At 46.0% G+C, this 19,046-nt stretch overlaps 1 long non-coding RNA gene across 2 annotated transcripts; it reads right to left on the reverse strand.

Annotated features, from left to right (window-relative positions):
- Positions 1–11,496: 11,496 nt before the first annotated feature.
- LOC115528215 lies at positions 11,497–18,724 on the reverse strand. Of its 2 annotated transcripts, none has more exons than XR_003973172.1 (3): positions 17,041–17,468; positions 14,026–14,263; positions 11,497–13,094 (listed from the first exon to the last, which is right to left on the reverse strand). It is a non-coding gene; the product is annotated as an uncharacterized LOC115528215 (long non-coding RNA). The 2 variants fall into 2 exon arrangements; XR_004344281.1 differs by lacking the exon at positions 11,497–13,094 and adding an exon at positions 18,317–18,724 and having other exon boundaries at positions 13,595–14,263; positions 17,041–17,322.
- Between the last annotated feature and the right edge of the window lie 322 nt (positions 18,725–19,046).

The following is a 19,046-nucleotide window of genomic DNA, read 5'->3' on the forward strand; positions in this document are numbered from 1 at the left end:
CCTTGGGGCCAAAGATGGATAGCCACAAGACGGAAGGATCCTGGGTCCTCAAATCACCCCTGGGAAGAGAGAAGCCTAGAGCACCTCTCAACCAGGAGCATTAGCAGGAGACTTTATGTGACCACAAATGAAATTTCCATTTTGCTAACTCGCTTATATTTGAGGATTGTTCATAGCAGTGAGCACCACACTGAACAACACTCCGGTGAAGGAAAACTCAACCATCCCCTACTGAGTTTGGCTAATTAAATCAGGCATTAACATACTAGCTTCAGGTGACGAGAAAACGGCACAGGTAAAGGGAAACGATTGTCAGGTCGTAGCCTCCCAAACTGATTTGGTGACACTGACCACGTACATCGGCTCCTGAGAGAATCAGTGCTTCAGCTGACGCTCAAGCGTGTGAATAATTTGAACTAAAATTTTGTAGGTGCGGTGAAGAGTTCTCGTTCGTAAGCGTGCCTAACAGGATTACAGAATCAACACATCCGGAATCGGTTGATTTGCAATTGTTGGGTAGATTGATCAATCCGCACATTCTGACAGCTTTTCAGTCTCCGCTCCATCTGTCGAAGTGCGAAGATGGGAAGTAGAGGGTCTGCCCACACCCAGTAACCTTCTGTTCAGAGGCAGCACATCAGGATGTTAAGAGAAAAACAAAAAGACCTAGACAGGTACCTTCCTGACAGTTCCCAAGTCCTGGGTTGCTGAGCTGGGCATCCCCCACCCACCCCTGCCATGAGCAGTAAGGAGATACCTATGCACAGATCGGTGATCCAGGCGAGTGTTCCTTGGGGGGCGGTCTCCCCTGAAGGACAGGACACCGAAGGAGGTGAAGGGTGCTTCCTCACAACTTCCTGGTGCTGGAGACCGCTCCAGCGGACCCTGCTGCTGTCCACCTGTGGTCCCGTTGTCCCGAGCCTCACTGGACTCTCCTGCTCTTCCAGTCCTTTCTGTCCTTTCCATCTTACACAACGTTACCTAGACTTCACTCATGGGAGAACTGCCTCTGCTTGACCCTCTCTTCCTCCAAATCTGTTTTCATCCTCTACCCGGAAACTAGAAGCCAGGAGTTTGGTTCTGATTCTGCTGTGACAATTCTTTGCTAAGAAAACGGGGCTCGCTTTCCGTCTGCCCGGCAGCAGGAGGTCCGTGGAGTCACCCACCTAAAACTCGGTGAATATATCAAAGCATCTTCCTGCCGTGCTATAGAAATAAAGAGCCGGAAAAATGTCACCCTTGCCTTATGTTTGGCCGGGGGGAGAAAACAATCAAAGAAAGCTGCAAGTTATCTAGGGAAACATTTACAGCCAAAGGCCATGTGACCTCTGGTGGGAATCCCTGGCAAGGAGTCTGATAGGATGATGCGGTCACACTGGACTTGACAGGGAAGTTGCTGGCTATGGGGTGAGAGGAAACGCTCCTCCCAGACGACAGGAGGCATGTGGGTTGCCAGGCACTGGTGTCCTCTTGCGGATGAATCCTGGCCCTGTTTGGTGGCATTCCAAAGACACATGTCATCTGGGGTGTTCCGGTCAGAGCTACAACCATGGAAATGAGCCTCCTGTTTAGATTACAAGGCAATAGTGAACACAGTTTAGATATACTACATTAGCCACTCAGGATGGCTGATTTCCCTCTGTTTCACACCAGATTGAACCAGATAAAAGTCAACCTCATGGTATGTTGACAGCATTAAAAACTTGAAATGATATACAAGTGGCAGTCACCACTCAGGCTTCCAGACCAGAGTATTCTACCATGGTGTTATCTTTGTAAGACATTTTGCATTTGAGAGTAGCAAGAAGCCACAGGTGACTGTCAGTAGGTTGCCCCTCGCTCAGACTATTATTTGGGGTGGATTGTAGCCTTGATGTTTTTTGCCCTTCTCTGGCCATGGGAAGCTCTGAAAAAGACCAGAGGCTTCTTTGGACTCAGAAACGGCCAAAGAGATCGGCATACACACGCACAAAACAGCACTAGGACCTGTTTTCCACTGCTTGGCCTGTTCCAGGAATCTGAGCAGGAGAGGGTGAACGTTGCCGCCATGAGTTTTTGGTGGTTTGGTCATTTGGGTTAGAGGGCGGTTTGGTCTGGTTTATTCTTACACCCTACTTCCAGAACGGGCAGCAAATCACAAGAAAATTAGCCAAGATCATGAATCTTCAATGGGACTTATGGAATTACCACCCCTACACACACACACACACACACACACACACACACTTCGCTTCTATCTCCGAGTCCAGAGCTTTCTCCACTTTAACGTATCGCCTCATTGGTCATCACGTGCTGTCAGAAAAGCCACCCGGTGGCGTTGAGCCAAGCATCTCCCCTGGCGACTTCTTCAAGCGTCTTCGAGCATCTTCTACCACGACTGTGACTTCGGCACGATGGCTCCACTCTGTCCGCACGAGGGAAACTCGCGTGAAGGACGGTGCCACGTCGGTGCAAGGTTCTAACCGAGACAAGGAACCGTACACACAGCACACGGCGGGTGCTGAGTAAGTTGTTTATTAAGGAATTAATAAATAACTGTGTAAATAAAGCATGGTGCATTGTCAAGACATTATACACATGCTGAACAGCCCAAATGTATCGTGGGCTTCTTAGGTCTAACATTCTCGAAATATGTGGCTAAAGTTTAGCCGATAATGCTAAACTTATTAATGGCGTCAAGCATACACCCCAAATTCGGGTCACTCTAGCGTTCTGACGCTTTAAGTAAAACATCAAAAAGCGGAACATAGGGGATAACGGGAGCCTGGCTGGCTCAGTCAGTAGAGCGTGCGACTCTTAATCTTGGGGCCATGAGTTCAAGCCCCACCTTGGCCATGGAGATCGCTTAAAAACCAATAAATAAATAAACCCGCATTATCAGGAAACTTTAAAAACAAAAAAAGAACAAAATGGGATAAAAAGAGAGCTGCTTATTCTTTGCAATTAAAATACTCTTAAGGTTATAGTAAAGCCGTGAAATTGTTCAGAACCAGCCCGGCCGATGGTCTTAGGAAGCCCAGCTGTCCTGTGAAAGGTGAGCAAAGCTTCACTTTTCTGAACACTTTACTTTTCAATACGCGGCCCCAGTACCTTCTCTCGTCTGGATGCACAGAAGTCTTGCTAGCCCTACTTTATAACTGAACAAAAAAGAAATCCTGGACTAAAAACAGCATCCAGGGTCGCACCACTGGTGGGGGAAAGAATCGAGACTAAAATGAACATTTTCCAGTGTACCTAGAAGCTAGTGATGCCTAGAGAGTCAGAGCCGTGGGCTTGAGCACTGACATTCTCCAAAATGCCTTGTGCGTCACAGGCTCTCAGCAGTGCTCCTGGAATTAGTTCCCACAGGGAGAGGGACAGCCAGCTTCATCACGAAGACCAAGGACACGGCCTCTGGAATCAGACAGATCTAAGTTCTGTCTCGACCTCTGCATTTAGTCTTCTGACTTTGAGCAGGCCTCCAAATCTCCTAACCTTCAGTTTCTCCCCTTGTTAAAAAAAAAAAAAAAGTGGGGATAACCATACTTCATCCTGAGTGTTGCTGTAAGAATTAAATGAAATTAGGGGCGCCTGGGTGGCTCGGTCGGTTAAGCCTCCAACTTTGGCTCAGGTCATGATCTCACAGTTCGTGAGTTCATGCCCCGCGTCGGGCTCTGTGCTGACAGCTCAGAACCTGGAGACTGCTTTGGATTCTCTGTCTCCCTCTCTCTCTGCCCCGACCCCACTCATGCTCTCTCTCTCTCTCTCAAAAAATAAACATTTTTTAACATTTTTATTTATTTTTGAGAGACAGAGACAGAGACAGAGCACAAGTGGGCAAGGGGCAGAGAGAGAGAGAGGGAGACACAGAATCGGAAACAGGCTCCAGGCTCTGAGCTGTCAGCACAGAGCCCGACGCAGGGCTCGAACCCACGAACCGTGAGATCGTGACCTGAGCCGAAGTTGCACGCTCAACCAACTGAGCCACTCAGGCGCCCCAACATGAAAATTTTTTAATTAAAAAAAAAAAGAATTAAATGAAATTATGCTTACAAAGCACTTAAGGCCAGAGCTGGCACACATTATTCGATCAGAAGGGTAGACTGGTATTAAAACAAGGACCTAGAGACAGTATTTAATCCCTCCTTGCTCCCCAGCCAACTTCCTACCAAATCTGTTACAAGACACTGTAGCTTAAAATAAAACAACTGGGAAAGTCTCTTGTGTCCAACTGTACTGAGCCCCACCCTGCCGGGCCCCGTTGTGTTGGCTGAAGAACGTGGTCTGAGTCATCCCAGCTGCTGGCAGGGCAATTTTAAGTCCCGTGGGGCCATGTCCCTGAGCAGAGCCACAATACCCCACGCCCAGCTTTGCCATCTGCAGAGAGATAAATGACACGGGGGAGGCTCTCTGTGCTTCTGGGTGTCTGGGCAATCAACTGGGGACCAGTGTCTTATGGGAGTACCCAGCCTTGATTGGTGGGCGGAAGGCAGAGACCCCTGGCTCACACCGTCCCAGTTTGCAGAGAAAAGCGGAGAGGCATTGGATTGTTTTTGTGAGTAACTAATTAAACAATTAAAGCTATTTCCCTACCTGACATAAGAGGCCGAACTCTTTTTCAGTCCTATGAACTTACCTGTTCGCTGGTTCTCCTTCACTAGCTCGTTAAAGCAAGCAAGCAAGAAAAAACACTTCCTGAAAATGAGCTGCTGAGTCACCCCACAAAGGCAACTGTGGCCCTTTTCAGCATCAACGGGTCTGTGAGCTAGCTCACTTTTCAGGCTCCCGTTAGAGGCCCTGTTCTCATCACCCCCCACCCACCTCCTTTTCTGTAGGCAGCTCCCCACGTAACTGGGGCTTTTCTTTTCTTTTCTTTTCTTTTCTTTTCTTTTCTTTTCTTTTCTTTTCTTTCTTTTTTTTTTCTTTTTTTTTTTTTTTTTTTTTTTTTTTTGTGTGTGTGTGTTTATTTTTGAGAAAGAGTAAAAGAGTGCAAGCAGGGGAGGGGCAGAGAGAGACACACACACAGAATCCGAAGCAGGCTTCAGGTCAGCACAGTGCCCGACGCGGGGCTCGAACCCACGAACTGCGAGATCGAGACCTGAGCCGGCTGAGCCACGCAGGCACCCCGAGCCGGCCTGCCCCTCTCACCACACCCCCCCTTAGAAGCTATGCGGCATCCCTGTCTGTGGCCCTGATTCTTCCTGGAAGCTAATAGTATAGGAAGTGGGCCAGAGGCCTCACAAGCCAGCTGCCTGCACCCACTCCCTGCAGCTGCGGCATCCACCCAGAGCTTCAAGGAAGTTCTTGAAACGTACACCAGAAGTACCTTAAATCATGTTCCTCATGGGCCCCACCACGCCCTCCCCCATAGCACGGATGGCGTTGACCGCTATGCCCTCTTGCTTATTTAAAGAGCAGAGGGGGTCAGAATCTGAATATAAGTACAGAAGGAGGTGGGGGGCGTGGGGGCCTTCTGGTTCAGTGGTTCCCAGCCCAGCTGCACCCTGCAATCCTCTGAGGACCTTGGAAACTACAGATGCTCAGGTCCCACCTCTGGCCAATTGAATCAGAGTCTCTGTCCCCCACCCCGGGAGGCGGGGAGGGGACCAGGCATTTTAAATCTCCGCAGGAAGTCTCCCTGCAGCTAAATGTTAGAACCACCACCAAAGCAGTCCAATGGTTCATAAATATTACTGAGTCATAGGCTCTCTTGACACAACAATGGATGCGCTCCGCAGAAAAAAATAACCTTCTTTTTTTTTTTCTAAGTGCTATTTATCATTGAGAGAGAGAGAGGGAGAGCTCACGAGCAGGGGATGGTCCATATTCTTCCTTCTCTGCTAGTGGTGAGTTCTCCTCCCAAACAGTTTTCTCTAATGGAACCTAGCAAGGCACCACAAATGATGAGAAAGGCAATGGCTGCTGTGTATCTCATCAAAAGCCTTTATGGATCCCATCTCGGGCCGATCACGTGATAACACTGCAATCCATAAGTCCATTTAAACCGCCTCCTTGAAGTTTACCAATTATCCTTCATACCTCTTGCTGTGGGTTGAATTGTGTCCTGTGGCTATGGTGAAGTCCTAACTCCCAGTATGACCGCAACCTGTTTTGGAAATAGGGTCTTTATAGACGTGATCAAGTTAGGATGAGGTCGTTAGGATGGGCCCGCACCCAATATGACCAGTATTCTTTTTGTTTTTTTAATGTTTATTTATTTTTGAGACAGAGTACGAGTAGGGAGGAGCAGAGAGAGAGGGAGCACGAACCCAAGAACCACGAGATCATGACCTGAGTCAAAGTCGGACGCCTCACCAACTGAGCCACCCAGGCGCCCCTGAACGGTGTTCTTACACGAAGAGGAAAAGGCCATGGTGAAGACCTCAGCACACAAGGAGGAGGCTATGTCATCATAGAGACAGAGATCGAGTAACGCGTGCTTCTAGAAACCACGGAAAGCAAGGATTGCCAGGGAAGGATTCTCCTCTACAGGTTTCAGCGGGAGGGTGGCCTTGCTGACAACTTCATTTCAGATTTCTGGCCTCCAGAACTGTGAGAGAATGAATCTCTGTTGTTTTAAGCCACCCAATTTGTGGCGCTTCGTAAGACAGCCCTCGGAAACTGATATATCCCCTCCTGTCCCGTGGAGAGAAACAGCAAGCTGGTGTGCAAAAGCCACTCAGGACTGCTGCTGGGCTCTGTGCACCAGCCTTCCTGCCTAGTATGGTCGAGAGATTTCTAGGGGCCCCTGGGTGGCTCAGTCGGTGAAGCGTCTGACTTCGGCTCAGGTCGTATCTCACGGCTCGTGAGTTCGAGCCCCAGGTCGGGGCTCTGTGCTGAGAGCTCAGAGCCTGCAGCCTAATTCCGATCTGTGTCTCTGTCTCTCTCTGCTCCTCCCCCACTCATGCTCTCTCTCTCTCTCTCTCTCTCTCTCTCTGTCTCTCTTGCGCGCGCACTCTCAAAAATAAATAAGCATTAAAAAAAAACCTTTTTTAAAAAAAGTGATTTCTTCAATGGGAACTCTGAGGCTATACTCTGCTCTGCTTTTTAGGAAGATTCGGCTTGTATATTTTGTTCCCTATGGTTTCTCTCATGGCACCCTGTTCGTTCTCTTAGAGCACTTGTCACTGTCTCTACTGTCCATCTCCCCACCTGGATCGTGACTTCCCTGGGAGCAGGGATAATGCCTGTCTTGTCCACAGCCCACACCTCTCCCACTGTCTGGCATAAAGTAATCTCTGGACGAAGGCTTGAGTGAGTGCATGAACGTGCAAACGGTACTCCATCTTGATCTTTTCGGTTTTAAAGATTTCATTTTTTATTTTTAAGTAATCTCTTCACCCGACGTGAGGCTTAAATTCGCAACCCAAAGACTAAGAGGCCCCGCTCCACAGACTGAGCCGGTCAGGTGCCCCTAACGATCTTTATCTTAATGGACTTTGCTGCAGCTTCACCCTCTTGGTCACCTCCCCTTCTCATCGGAACGATGCCAAATATTCTCCTGACCATTGTGATTATTCCTTTGTCTTTATTTCACTGGCTTCTCTTTCTCTGCACATACCAAAGCCCTTGTGTTCCTAGGTTCTTTTTTTTTTTTCAAGTTAATTTATTTATTTTTAGTAATCTCTACACCCAACGTGGGGTTTGAACTCACAACCCCAAGATCATGAGTCACGTGCTCCTCCGACTGAGCCAGCCAGGCGTCCCCCACGTTCATTTTTTATCTCATTTTCTATTAGACTTTTTTTTAGTTGTCACTACCACCGATATCCATAGGACTCCCAAACCGTGGGCCAGATTCTTCCCTGAGCTTCGTACTTGTATATCCACACCGTCTGCTAGATGTTTCTACCTGAATGTCTCCCAACTACGGCAAATAAAAGTCAGTCAGCTTTACCTCTTCTTTGTATCTGAGATCTCTCCCTGATTCTCTCACCCTAAACCACTGCCAACATCAAGGCCTTCATCGTCTTTCTACAACAATCTCCTCTGTGGTTTTCCAGATTTTATACTTACTTCCCTCACATGCATCCTTTGTATAGGTGCAGGCTGAGACATTTAAAAGTCAACCTTCTAGTCACTCCCTACTTATACTACTAGCACAACCATTCTACAAGATGTAGTCCAAAACCCTAAATATGACAAACCAGACCCCACTTATCGCTCCTTCCTGAAACATGAAGACCCAGAAGCATCAAAGTGCCTTTCATGCTGGGTTACTCTCCCCATCCTGCATTTGCTCTTGCTGGTTCCTCTGAGAGAAATGAACTGGTTACCAGGGTGCCTGGGTGGCTCAGTCAGTGGAGCATCCGACTTCTACTCAGGTCATGATCTCACAGTCGGTGAGTTCGAGCCCCGCGTTGGGTTCTGTGCTGACAGCTCGGAGCCTGGAGCCCGCTCTGTCTCTCTCTGTCAAAAAATAAATAAACATTAAAAAAAAAAAGAAATGAACTGGTTACCTTCTCATTCCCACTCATTGTGGTCGTGGACAGCCTTTCAAAACAGATGTCCATGATGCCCGATTTTAGTATTTATGCCCTGTGTAATCCCCTCCCCTTGAGTGTGGATCGAACCTAGTGACTTGTTTCTAACAAACATAACATAGCAAAAGTGATGGGATGTCATCTCCGTGATTAGGCTATAAAAGATTATGATTCTGTTTGCTCGCTCTCCCTCCTTCTTCTCGAATGCTTCTCTGATGAAGCAAGATGAGGAAGCCCATGTGGCAAGAAACTGGGCTCTAGCTAACCACCAGCTAAAGACTGAAGACCTCACTCCAACAACCATTAAAGAATTGAGTCCTTCCAACCACATGAGAGAGCTTAGAAGTAGTTCCATGCCCATTTGAGCCTTCAGATGAGACCACGTAGTTAACAACTTGATTGCAATTGAGGTGAGAAACCCGGAAGCAGAACAGAAGAGAAGATCTCTCTACTCCATGCCTAGACTCCTGACCCACAATGAGATAATAAATGTGATTGTTTTAAGCTGCTAAAGTTGGGGAGGTAGGGGCGCCTGGGTGTCTCAGTTAAGCATCTGACTTCGGCTCAGGTCATGATCTTGCAGTTCGTGGGTTCGAACCCGTGTCGGGCTCTATGCTGACAGCTCAGAGCCTGGAGCCTGCTTCGGATTCTTTGTCTCCCTCTCTCTCTGCCCCTCCCCCACTCACACTCTGTGTCTCTCTCTCAAAAACAAACATTGAGAACAAAAATTAATTAAAAAAAGAAAGAGAGAGGAAAGAAAGAAAGAAAGAAAGAAAGAAAGAAAGAAAGAAAGAAAGAAAGAAAGTTGGGGAGTTATTTGTTACATACCAATATGTAACTAATGCACTCATTTCATGCAACATATATTCCATGAAGACTTGAATACCTTCTGCCAAACACACACACATGCACACACACACTTTGTGAACCTGAGAGCAATGCTTTGTGTTTACTACGTAGCACTGTACTTGACTTTTCTTAATGTTTATTTTATTTTTGAGAGAGAGAGACAGACAGACAGACAGTCAGAGCATGAGCAGGGGAGGGGCAGAGAAAAAGGGAGACACAGAATCTGAAACAGGCTCCAGGCTCTGAGCTGTCAGCACAGAGCCCGACTCGGGGCTCAAACCCATGAACCATGACATCATGACCTGAGCCGAAGTCAGACCCTTAACCAACTGAGCCACCCGGGAGCCCCAGCACTATATTTAATGGATTCATTGTAATCACCTGATTTTGTTTTGGTGTCTCCACTGAACTTTGAGACATTTGAGGCTGTGATGCATGTTCTTTGTTATTTGATCCTTATATCTCCAGTGTCAAATGTAGCTCTTGGTACATCTGGTCAAAAATTATTTTATGAATAAGTGAACAAATGAGTGAATGAATATCATTTTGCTAAGTGATGCACAGGGATTAAAAAAATACAGTTAGATCTGTGTTATAGGTGTAGAAGCTTATAATCAAGTTAGAGAGACTGACATAAAACCAACTAACAGAAATGTGAGTGAAATAAATGTTGGATCAAAATAAGAAAAATGTGCCATAGAAACATGAAAGATAGAATGTCCTTTCTGATCTGGGCAATCTGAAAATATTTCTCAGAGGAAATGGCTTTTGACATTGACCTTGAAGGTTAACCGAACTTTAAGCAGCAAAGATGGGAAGGAAAGGAATTCAAAATTAATAAAAACCATAAACAAATCCTAGAAGTGGAAAAATCTAGCAGAGTGACAGAGTCAGGCCTGGTCCCAGGGGGAGAGAAACCAGACAGAGATGAAAATTGGAGATCAATTAGCTTCAAAGGCGCAAGTGAGGTCACTACTCGTAGAGAACACATTGAAAGCAGAACCTTGGGAAACTGACATTTAAAGACCAACAGGAAAGGGGAACTTGCCAGGGAGAGTTAACCGGACTCAGGCATGTGATATGGTATGCTAATCACTTTACATAAGTTTGAAGGAGGAGGTGATGTTCTGAGGTTGAGTATGATGCAATTTTAAAAGAGGCCTTTGGGATGGGGCAAGTAGGCCACTAGTAACCTTTAAGAAAACAGTACCTATGAAAAACTGGAGATGAAAGGTTTTGCTGATAAAAATACATGTTTGAGGAAGTCAACCACCCTCTAAATAAGTGTCCCAATGATACCTTGGGAGACCTGCCTGTTAAGACTTCTGAGTCACTGGCCATTTTGATAGTGAAATGACTTATCTGATAAGCAACATTTACCTCTGAAATAAAAAAATACCTATACGACCCTCCATCTCGGGGTTGTGAGTTCGAGCCCTACTTTGCGGGTAGAGATTTCTTACAAAAATAAAATCTTTAACAAACCGAAAGCAAAAGCCTGACCCTACCTGACTTTTGTCCTTTCTCCAAGGGACCCCTTCGTGGTTTATAACCGTTAATTCTGGACCACTTGCATGTTTCATCTGGTTGCACTCGTCCGTTTCCTCAGCTAAACTGCAAAGTCCATGAATCATGACTTCCTTCACATCTCCACTCAGTACGTACTTAATAATTCCAATAAAAACCGTGATAACCTTTGGCTTCTGTACACTCTTTGTAATCCCCCAGAGTATTTTTTTCAGCAACTATTTATTGGAGCCTTGCTAACTGCCAGGCTCTGGGCTGAGAGCATCACATCCATGATCTTTTTCAGTCCCCTTACAAATCCCGGGCTTCCACAGGGCTGGGGAGCTATACTTACTCTATTTTCACAAATGAGCCGACAGTGGAAAAGAGAAGGGAGATCTAGTTTACTTCAATGAAGATCCTCAGAGATAAAAGTGCATTACAGCCCACCGGGGTGACCAACTGTCCCAGGTTGCCCAGGCAGGAGGGCATTTGCAGAACATGAGACTTTCAGTTTTTATTTATTTATTTATAATGTTTATTTATTTTTGAGAGAGAGACAGGACGCGAGTGGGTTGGGGCAGAGAGAGAGGGAGGCACAGAATCTGAAGCAGGCTCCAGGCTGTCAGCACCGAGCCCGGCGCGGGGCTCGAACTCACAGACTATAAGATCACGACCTGAGCCGAAGTTGGACGCTCAACCGACTGAGCCACCCAGGCGCCCCGAGACTTTCAGTTTTAAAACCAGGACTGGTCCAGGTAAACCAGGGCTAGGAAACTTTCCCTAGTCTTTAAGGATGAGACAGTAAAATGCGTAATGGAAGGGCTAATATCTATGTCCCATTAGCAATATTCATTATGAAGAGAATTCCTATGTACCTATAAGATGACTTGGGTTGAAAATTACACCAGACTTTGTTCCAAGACATGTAGAAATACACACTTCTTCATTTCCCAGCTGATGCTTGAAAAAGTGTGGGTTGGAAGTGGCACACGTAGGCAGCCTGAATGCCCTTCTTCCTCCTGTCTGTTAATTTCAAGTCTGGAAGAAAAGTCCAGGTTTATCATCCTGGCTGGCACTTTCCCAGGGCTCCCATGGGTCCTCTGTGAAGCGTTAGCCTGACTTCCTTATATTCTTCTATATTTATATTATGAAACTTAAATAAAAGTTTAGTCCTAACTCTCAGAAACCTGTTCTTTTTAATGCAACACCAATAAAAGTTTCAAGAAGAGGAAAGGAGTATTTTTATCATTTTATTTGCAGGTGCCATACGGAGTTGGGTCTTTTTTTTTTTTTTTTTTTTTAAGATGGGCAAAGTAAGATGTTTTCGCTCTCTGCTTTCTGATAAACGCGTGCGCGCCCTCCAGACAGAGGATCTGGGAATCTCTTACTAAAAAGTAAACTTCGAAAAACAAAAGGATTTCACAATCGCCACAACCACCCAACACTCCCTGCCCCTCCTCCTCCTCCGACACTTGTCCGAATGAATCATCAAGAAGGCAGACTGGTTCACTTAGATGTTCTCTATTGTTTGGGTTTAAAAAAAAAAAATGGTGGCAGCATTTTCTTCTTCCTTCCTCGCCGCTGCTTGGCTTTGCTGAAATAGGGCAGCCCAATCCGACAAAACACACAAATTGCTGTTTTGACTGGCTTCTTTGAACCCTTTTCTTTCCCATCACAAACAACTCCTGCAGGTCTGTCTCAGGAAGGTGCTGCTTTGGCATTCACTGGTAAAAAGCAAGCCGGTAGGGAGTGTGCCTTTCAGAATTAGTTCCATGCTCATTCCCTACAACATCCCTCCGGAGCGGTGAGATGCCCCAACACCTTCCTTGCCTCCAGGTTCCCTCTGGCTTCTTGGAATAACGTGACACCCTTTCTGAGGTCACGTTTTCATCACTGGGGGTTGGAAAGCACCTAGGAGCGCCCAGCTGCAGCGCTGTGCTGGGGGGGCGGGGTGGGCGGGAGCTGGCACTGACCTTATCAGTATTTTTCACATATCAGCTGGTTTAATAATCAACCCCGCACCCTCAGAAAACCCAGGGGCATAAAACTTGGCTGCATCTAATGAGGCACCGGAGCGGAAAACAAACTAGCTTTGCTCTGGGACGGGGCCCTTCCCCGGGGCCCTGTGGGAAGCCGGCTGGACTGTGGTGGCGGGGGAAGACTGTTCGGAGGTTAGAAAGGCTCGAGTTCGAATCCCATGAGTGTTCCAGCCACTTGCCAATCAATCAATCGTCTTCGGGGAGACTGCTGATTCTCTGAGGCGGGCCCCCTCCCCTATAAAATAAGAAAGCTAATCAGAGGTTCCAAGTAGGTGACCACTGGATGATACAATAAAATTGTATCACCTTGTGAGTGATTACTAAGAAGTGTTTCTCTTGGGGAAGTATTGGTGATCTGAACACAGACTCAAGAGAAGTCCTCTGGAAACCCTGTGGTTTCCTAAAGCCAAAAACAGAAGCAGCCAGGATTCAACCTCTGTTCCCCAAATTAGCACATTTTATTTTCACAGTTTCATCCCAGGGGAGAGACTGCCTTTTATGATTCCCTGCTGAATTCCCTTACCCAAATCTGTCCAAAGTAACTACACAGGACCTTCTTCCTATTTTTTTTTAAAAAAATTTTAATGTTTATTTTTGCAGACAGAGAGAGAGAGACAGAGACAGAGCATGAACAGGGGAGGGTCAGAGAGAGGGAGACACAGAATCTGAAACAGGCTCCAGGCTCTGAGCTGTCAGCACAGAGCCCGATGCGGGGCTTGAACTCACCAGCTGTGAGATCATGACCTGAACCGAAGTCGGACGCTCAACCCACTGAGCCACCCAGGTGCCCCCCTTCTTCCTATTTTTTGACGCAGTATTATATAAATCAGGACCTGCATTTTTATATGAATACATGCCAGGAGCTTTGGGCAATTCAGTAGTATTCATGAAGCCTATTATGTACAGAGTGAAAATAAAGGTTTTACCATCACTAGAAGGTTATAAATTAAAAACAGATGGCCTCATCAAGGGAAAACCTGCCACTTCCTTTCCAGCTTCACCGCTGCCTTTTTTCCAAAAGCTTTCATTTGAGTCTAATAATCTTAATTGGGCAAGATCTTCCATAGCTTTGTAAGGAAGCTAATATCTAACCCTCCGTCTTGAAAGTGAAGTTAACTGGCATTTACTGAGCATGACTGCGAGCCACACACCATGCACATTCTCACCTTGTTTGATTCCCCAGAAGCTTTGAAACCGGTGTTATCTTACACTGTTTTATAAGAAAACGGAGACGAAGCCATTTATCCAGAGTCCTGCAAAGAATAAGTGGCAACACCGTAGCTGATTTCAAAGTCCAAAGCCAGTGATAATTGTGGCGAAAGAAAGTTTGTGGTTTTAAAAATAGACGTGAAGTTGGAAATGGGCAAATCTCCTAGCTCCGTGAGAGGTCATTAGTGAGAGAGCCTGATGAAAAGAAAGGAAAAAAAAAAAAGTCTTTCATTAAGACACAAGAAATATCAAAGGGCTATTTGCACATTCCATTTCCAGCCCAAATCCAAGCCCAGGCTCCATGCACTGTGAGACTTTCTTTCTTTCTTTCTTTCTTTCTTTCTTTCTTTCTTTCTTTCTTTCTTTCTTTCTTTCTTTCTTCTTTCTTTCTTTCTTTCTTTCTTTCTTTCCTTCTTTCTTTAAAAAACTTTTTTTCCCCACTGTGCAGTCTCTAATCACACCTGGGAGCAGTCTGGGGCCCCAGCCTTACAAAGTAAGGGAATCCTAAGTCCCCACCTATAACTCCTCAATTCTCCCCCTTTTCTGGTGTTTTTTTAAATCAACTGATTTGGAAGAAGACTGTTGGTAGGTCTGAATTTGTTAAACTGATTTCTGAAAGTCCTTAACAGAGAGAGGGCCTGGATTGTACTGACACAGGTTTTGTTCTTGAACGATGACCTATGACGTGAGATAGAGGGTAGGGTGTGTCCTATCAGGTGACCCCTTCTATTTTCAGCTGCATATAAGAAGCAGCCCAGACTCAGTGACACCACCCCCCGGGGAAGCCAGAACACATGGGGAATTTTCATGTCCAAGAAAATACTTCTGAGTCCAAGATGTTTCTGCCCAACCTCCTCCAGGTCCTCCAGGACTTCAATCAATGTGGAGGAGAAGAACTTGGAAAAGAGATTTTTGGAGGGGACTTTTTACACCCACTCTCCTACTTCTTTTTGCAAACCCTTCAGTTCACCGTGTGCCATGAGTGAGGTCAGGAGCGGGTCTGCTAGGACCAGGCGTGTGGCAGATGTCTCCAGACCCCTTTGCCGTCCCAGTTTCTGTCTCAAACCACAAGTGACCTGAGAGGTGATTCAGGGGAATCACTCTGGCTCAGACAGACTGCCTGGCTCAGGGTCTCGAAGCTCACTGATGGCTTTGCCCTCAAAGTCCAGCGTCAAGATTCCACTCTTTACGGCTTGTCACTCTTGGTGGTGACTTTTTTCAAGGTGCCAGTTATCTTCCTGCTGGGTCATTCCCTCTGACAACGGTTTGAGGAGTTTGGCAAGATTTTTCACAATTTATGCTGTTCCAGCCCAAAGGGGTGTGTGTGTGTGTGTGTGTGTGTGTGTGTGCGCGCGCGCGCGCGCGCAGGCGCGCGCGCTGGGGCAGGGGCAGAGTTATTGCAAGGGATTAAACAGCCCAAATCACAGCACACAGAGTCTTTAGACTGAAGAAAACAACTTATCTCATTCATAGATACATTGATAGATAGATGATAAAGAGAGAGGTGATAGATGACAGACAACCTTTGTTTCCCCCCACCCCGCCCCGCCCGCATGTGTTATCAGTCCTCACGCAATTGCCATATGAAGTATTATTCCCATTTTTTACCTGCGAGAGCACAAGCTAGGAGAAGCTAATGAATTGCCAAGTTCTCAGGGCTGAAAAGTGACAAAGCCATGATTTGAGTGTTTGTTTCCTCTTCTTCATTGTTTCTTTAGAACTATTTCTCATCCCCTCGATTTACACAAAAAATGACAGTATTCTGGGGGGGGCCCTGGCTGGCTCGGTTGGTAGGACATGTGCCTCTTCATCTCAGGGTCATGAGTTCAAGCCCCATGTTTGGCACAGAGCTTACTTAAAAAAATAAAATAAAATATTACAGTATTCATTAATGAGTGCCATGAGCACATATGGAATCAGTTGTACACACGAGATAGTGGAGTAAGTATAGACTCAACATGCTAAAAATTTGAAAATTTCTTTTTAAAGGTTTTGATGGGAATTCTGTATCCTTTAGTTAGTAATTGCAAATTACAGCACAAAGAGATTTCTATCCCTCTTCTTTCCTCCCCGTTTCCTATCTGCATCCCTGCCCAGCCCCCACAGGCCCTGAAATGATGGGTTATTTGGGCAGTATTTAATATTTGTAGAGAGACAATACAGGCATTTCGCCTAAGCACAAGAGAGACACATGCACAGAGATAAATAAATTCACCAAAAAAAGGAAAACTTGCTTTGGGAGAGACTATGATAAAGCTCTATAGCTGTAGTGTGTTGACGATGCAAAATCTTTGAATTACTGAGATGTTTTTGCCGGTTTTCTCTTAAATTGTTTGTGTAAATGTAAATGACACAATTAGATACCTGTTTTCTCGATTAGTGATGGTAGGAGAGCTGATAAAAACATCTCAAATAAAACTATCAGCATAGGAGGGGGTCCCTAGCGGGCTCAGTCCGGGGACCGTGCAACTCTTGATCCTGGGGCCGTGCATTTGAGACCCACGCGGAGTGTACAGATTACTTAAATACGTAAATAAATAAAAAAAAAACACCTATCAACATGAGAAAGTTTACCAAAGCATGTCATGTTATCCCTCGAAGCATAGCCCATTTTTACCTGATGACCCATTCAAATGATACAAGGGCATAACTTCAGAAGAAATTCCGTCCCTATAGGTGCTAGCTTTCTTGACATTTGAAGCACACTTTTTATTTTTTAAGGGTTTTTTGCTTTTTGGCTTGGTTTTGGTTTTTGGTGTTTGTGGTTTTGTTTTTGTTGTGTTTGGGGTTTTTTGTTTGTTTTATTTTTGTTTTGAGCGAGAGAGAAAGCATGCAGGCAGGGGAGGGACAGAGAGTGCGTGAGAGAGAATCCCAAGCAGTCTCTGCAGTGGCATCACAGAGCACAATGCGGGGCTCGAACTCCCCAGCTGTGAGATCATGTCCTGAGCGGGAATCAAGAGTCAGATGCTTACCTGGCTGAGCCACCCAGGTGTCCCAGAGGCACTAATTTTTCAGCGGTTTAGTACATTTAGGATTCAGAATGAAGTTTCTGTGGGATTCGATCTTCTTCAGCTCCCTCAGTGATAGTCACAGCTTCTTAATTCTGGTATTATTGCATTTCTGATTTTTTTTACCCCGCAAAGGTCCATCAGTTTTTGCCACAGTCTAAAAGGTGAGGGGCTGCGCTCTGCTCATGTGATTCGCTATTGCTTTAATCCAAGACGCAAAGCCTGGGAAGGCTTCACTTATACTTGCTGTGGAGGGAATGAGAGTAACTTTGTTAACGTGAAGGATTGCGAATGTGTTTGTGCAAAAGGCAGTGAATTTTTTCTTGCTCAATTTTATTTTATTTTTTTTTAATTTTTTTAACGTTTATTTATTGAGACAGAGCATGAATGGGGGAGGGTCGGAGAGAGAGGGAGACACAGAATCTGAAACAGGCTCCAGGCTCTGAGCGGTCAGCACAGAGCCCGACGCGGGGCTCGAACTCACGGACCGTGAGATCATGACCTGAGCCGAAGTCAGACGCTTAACCGACTGAGCCACCCAGGTGCCCCTTCTTGCTCAATTTTAAACTAACTAGAAGCAATTCAGAAGCAAAATTATACTTTTATGTAACCATTTTGCGAATAGCACTTTGCCATTTCTAGGTGACTTTTCAAATATACGAGTTATGGTTTTCTCTTAGATATAAATGCAAGTCGGGGGCACCTGGATGGCTCAGTCGGTTAGGCGTCTGTCTCTTGGTTTCTGCTCAGGTCATGATCTCATGGTTCATGAGTTTGAGCCCCGCATCAGGCTCTGCACTGACAGCATGGAGCCTGCTTGGCATTTTCTCTCTCTCTCTGCCCCTCCTCTGCTCTGTCTCTCAAAATATATAAACTTAAAAAATTAAAAAAAAAATAATAATAAATATATAAATGCAAGTCAAACTGTTTTTTTTTAATTCCTGGTAGCTTTTTGTTAGTCAGCATTTACAATTACAATGATGTGGGCATGGTGGGAATTTTTTTACATTCAGAGTCCTGAGGGGGGGAGGGGGGCTTCTGGGTGGCTCAAGTCAGTTGAGCGACTGACTTCTGTTCAGGTCATGATCTCCCCGTTCAGGGGTTCAAGCCCCATAGAAACCATAAGCTCAGTTGAAAAGGAATCCAGCCTAGGCTAGGTATGAAACAGCATTCTCAGGGCCTCTGCTCAAACTCAGGCTTCTTTTTCTTTAACCATTAAAAAAAAAGTAAAGATTGCTACCTTCCTTTCAGGGCACCTGGATGGCTCAGTTAGTTAAGTATCCAACTTCAGCTCAGGTCACGATTTCATGGTGTGTTGAGTTTGCGCCCCGCGTCCCAGCTCAGGGCCTGGAAACTGCTTCAGATTCTGTGTCTCCCTCTCTCTCTGCCCCTCCCCCGCTCATGCTCTGTCTCTCTCAGAAAATGAATATAACATTTTAAAAATTAAAAAAAAGAGTTCTCAGAACATACATAGTTCTCAAACCTGAAGATCGTGAACTGTTCAAGGCTTTCCTGCTACTCCCTGTATAAAAGAGCGGCAAGGCAGCTCGTAGCAAACCTAATTAACACCAAGGGTTCGATTCCGGCTCTCCAAAGAGGCAAAGGGACAGGAGTCACTCTTCCAGAGAGGCTCAAACCAAATCCTGCAGATCCCCCACCCTTTACAGAGCCAATCGCCCCCCTGCCCCCAAGCCCTCCTCCTGAGATGCCCCAGGGCAGCCCTTCATCCCCCCCTCCCAGGTCCCCGGCTGGCTGTCACCCTCTCCCTCTCCCGTGGTCACCCTCCTCCTGAAGCCCCTCCTCTCTCCCTCCCCAGCTCAGGGAGGCCATACACATTCCACACTTTCAGCAGGAAGACGCCATCCAGTTCGAAGCTACAAATTAGGAGGATCTTTGGAGTTCTCACTCACACTGGAAGGGCACTCGAGTGACACCTACTTCTGCACACGACTGGCTTCGGATGAAGCAAT

This window comes from Lynx canadensis, chromosome D3 (assembly GCF_007474595.2).
Source record: "Lynx canadensis isolate LIC74 chromosome D3, mLynCan4.pri.v2, whole genome shotgun sequence".
Classification (NCBI taxonomy): domain Eukaryota; kingdom Metazoa; phylum Chordata; class Mammalia; order Carnivora; family Felidae; genus Lynx; species Lynx canadensis.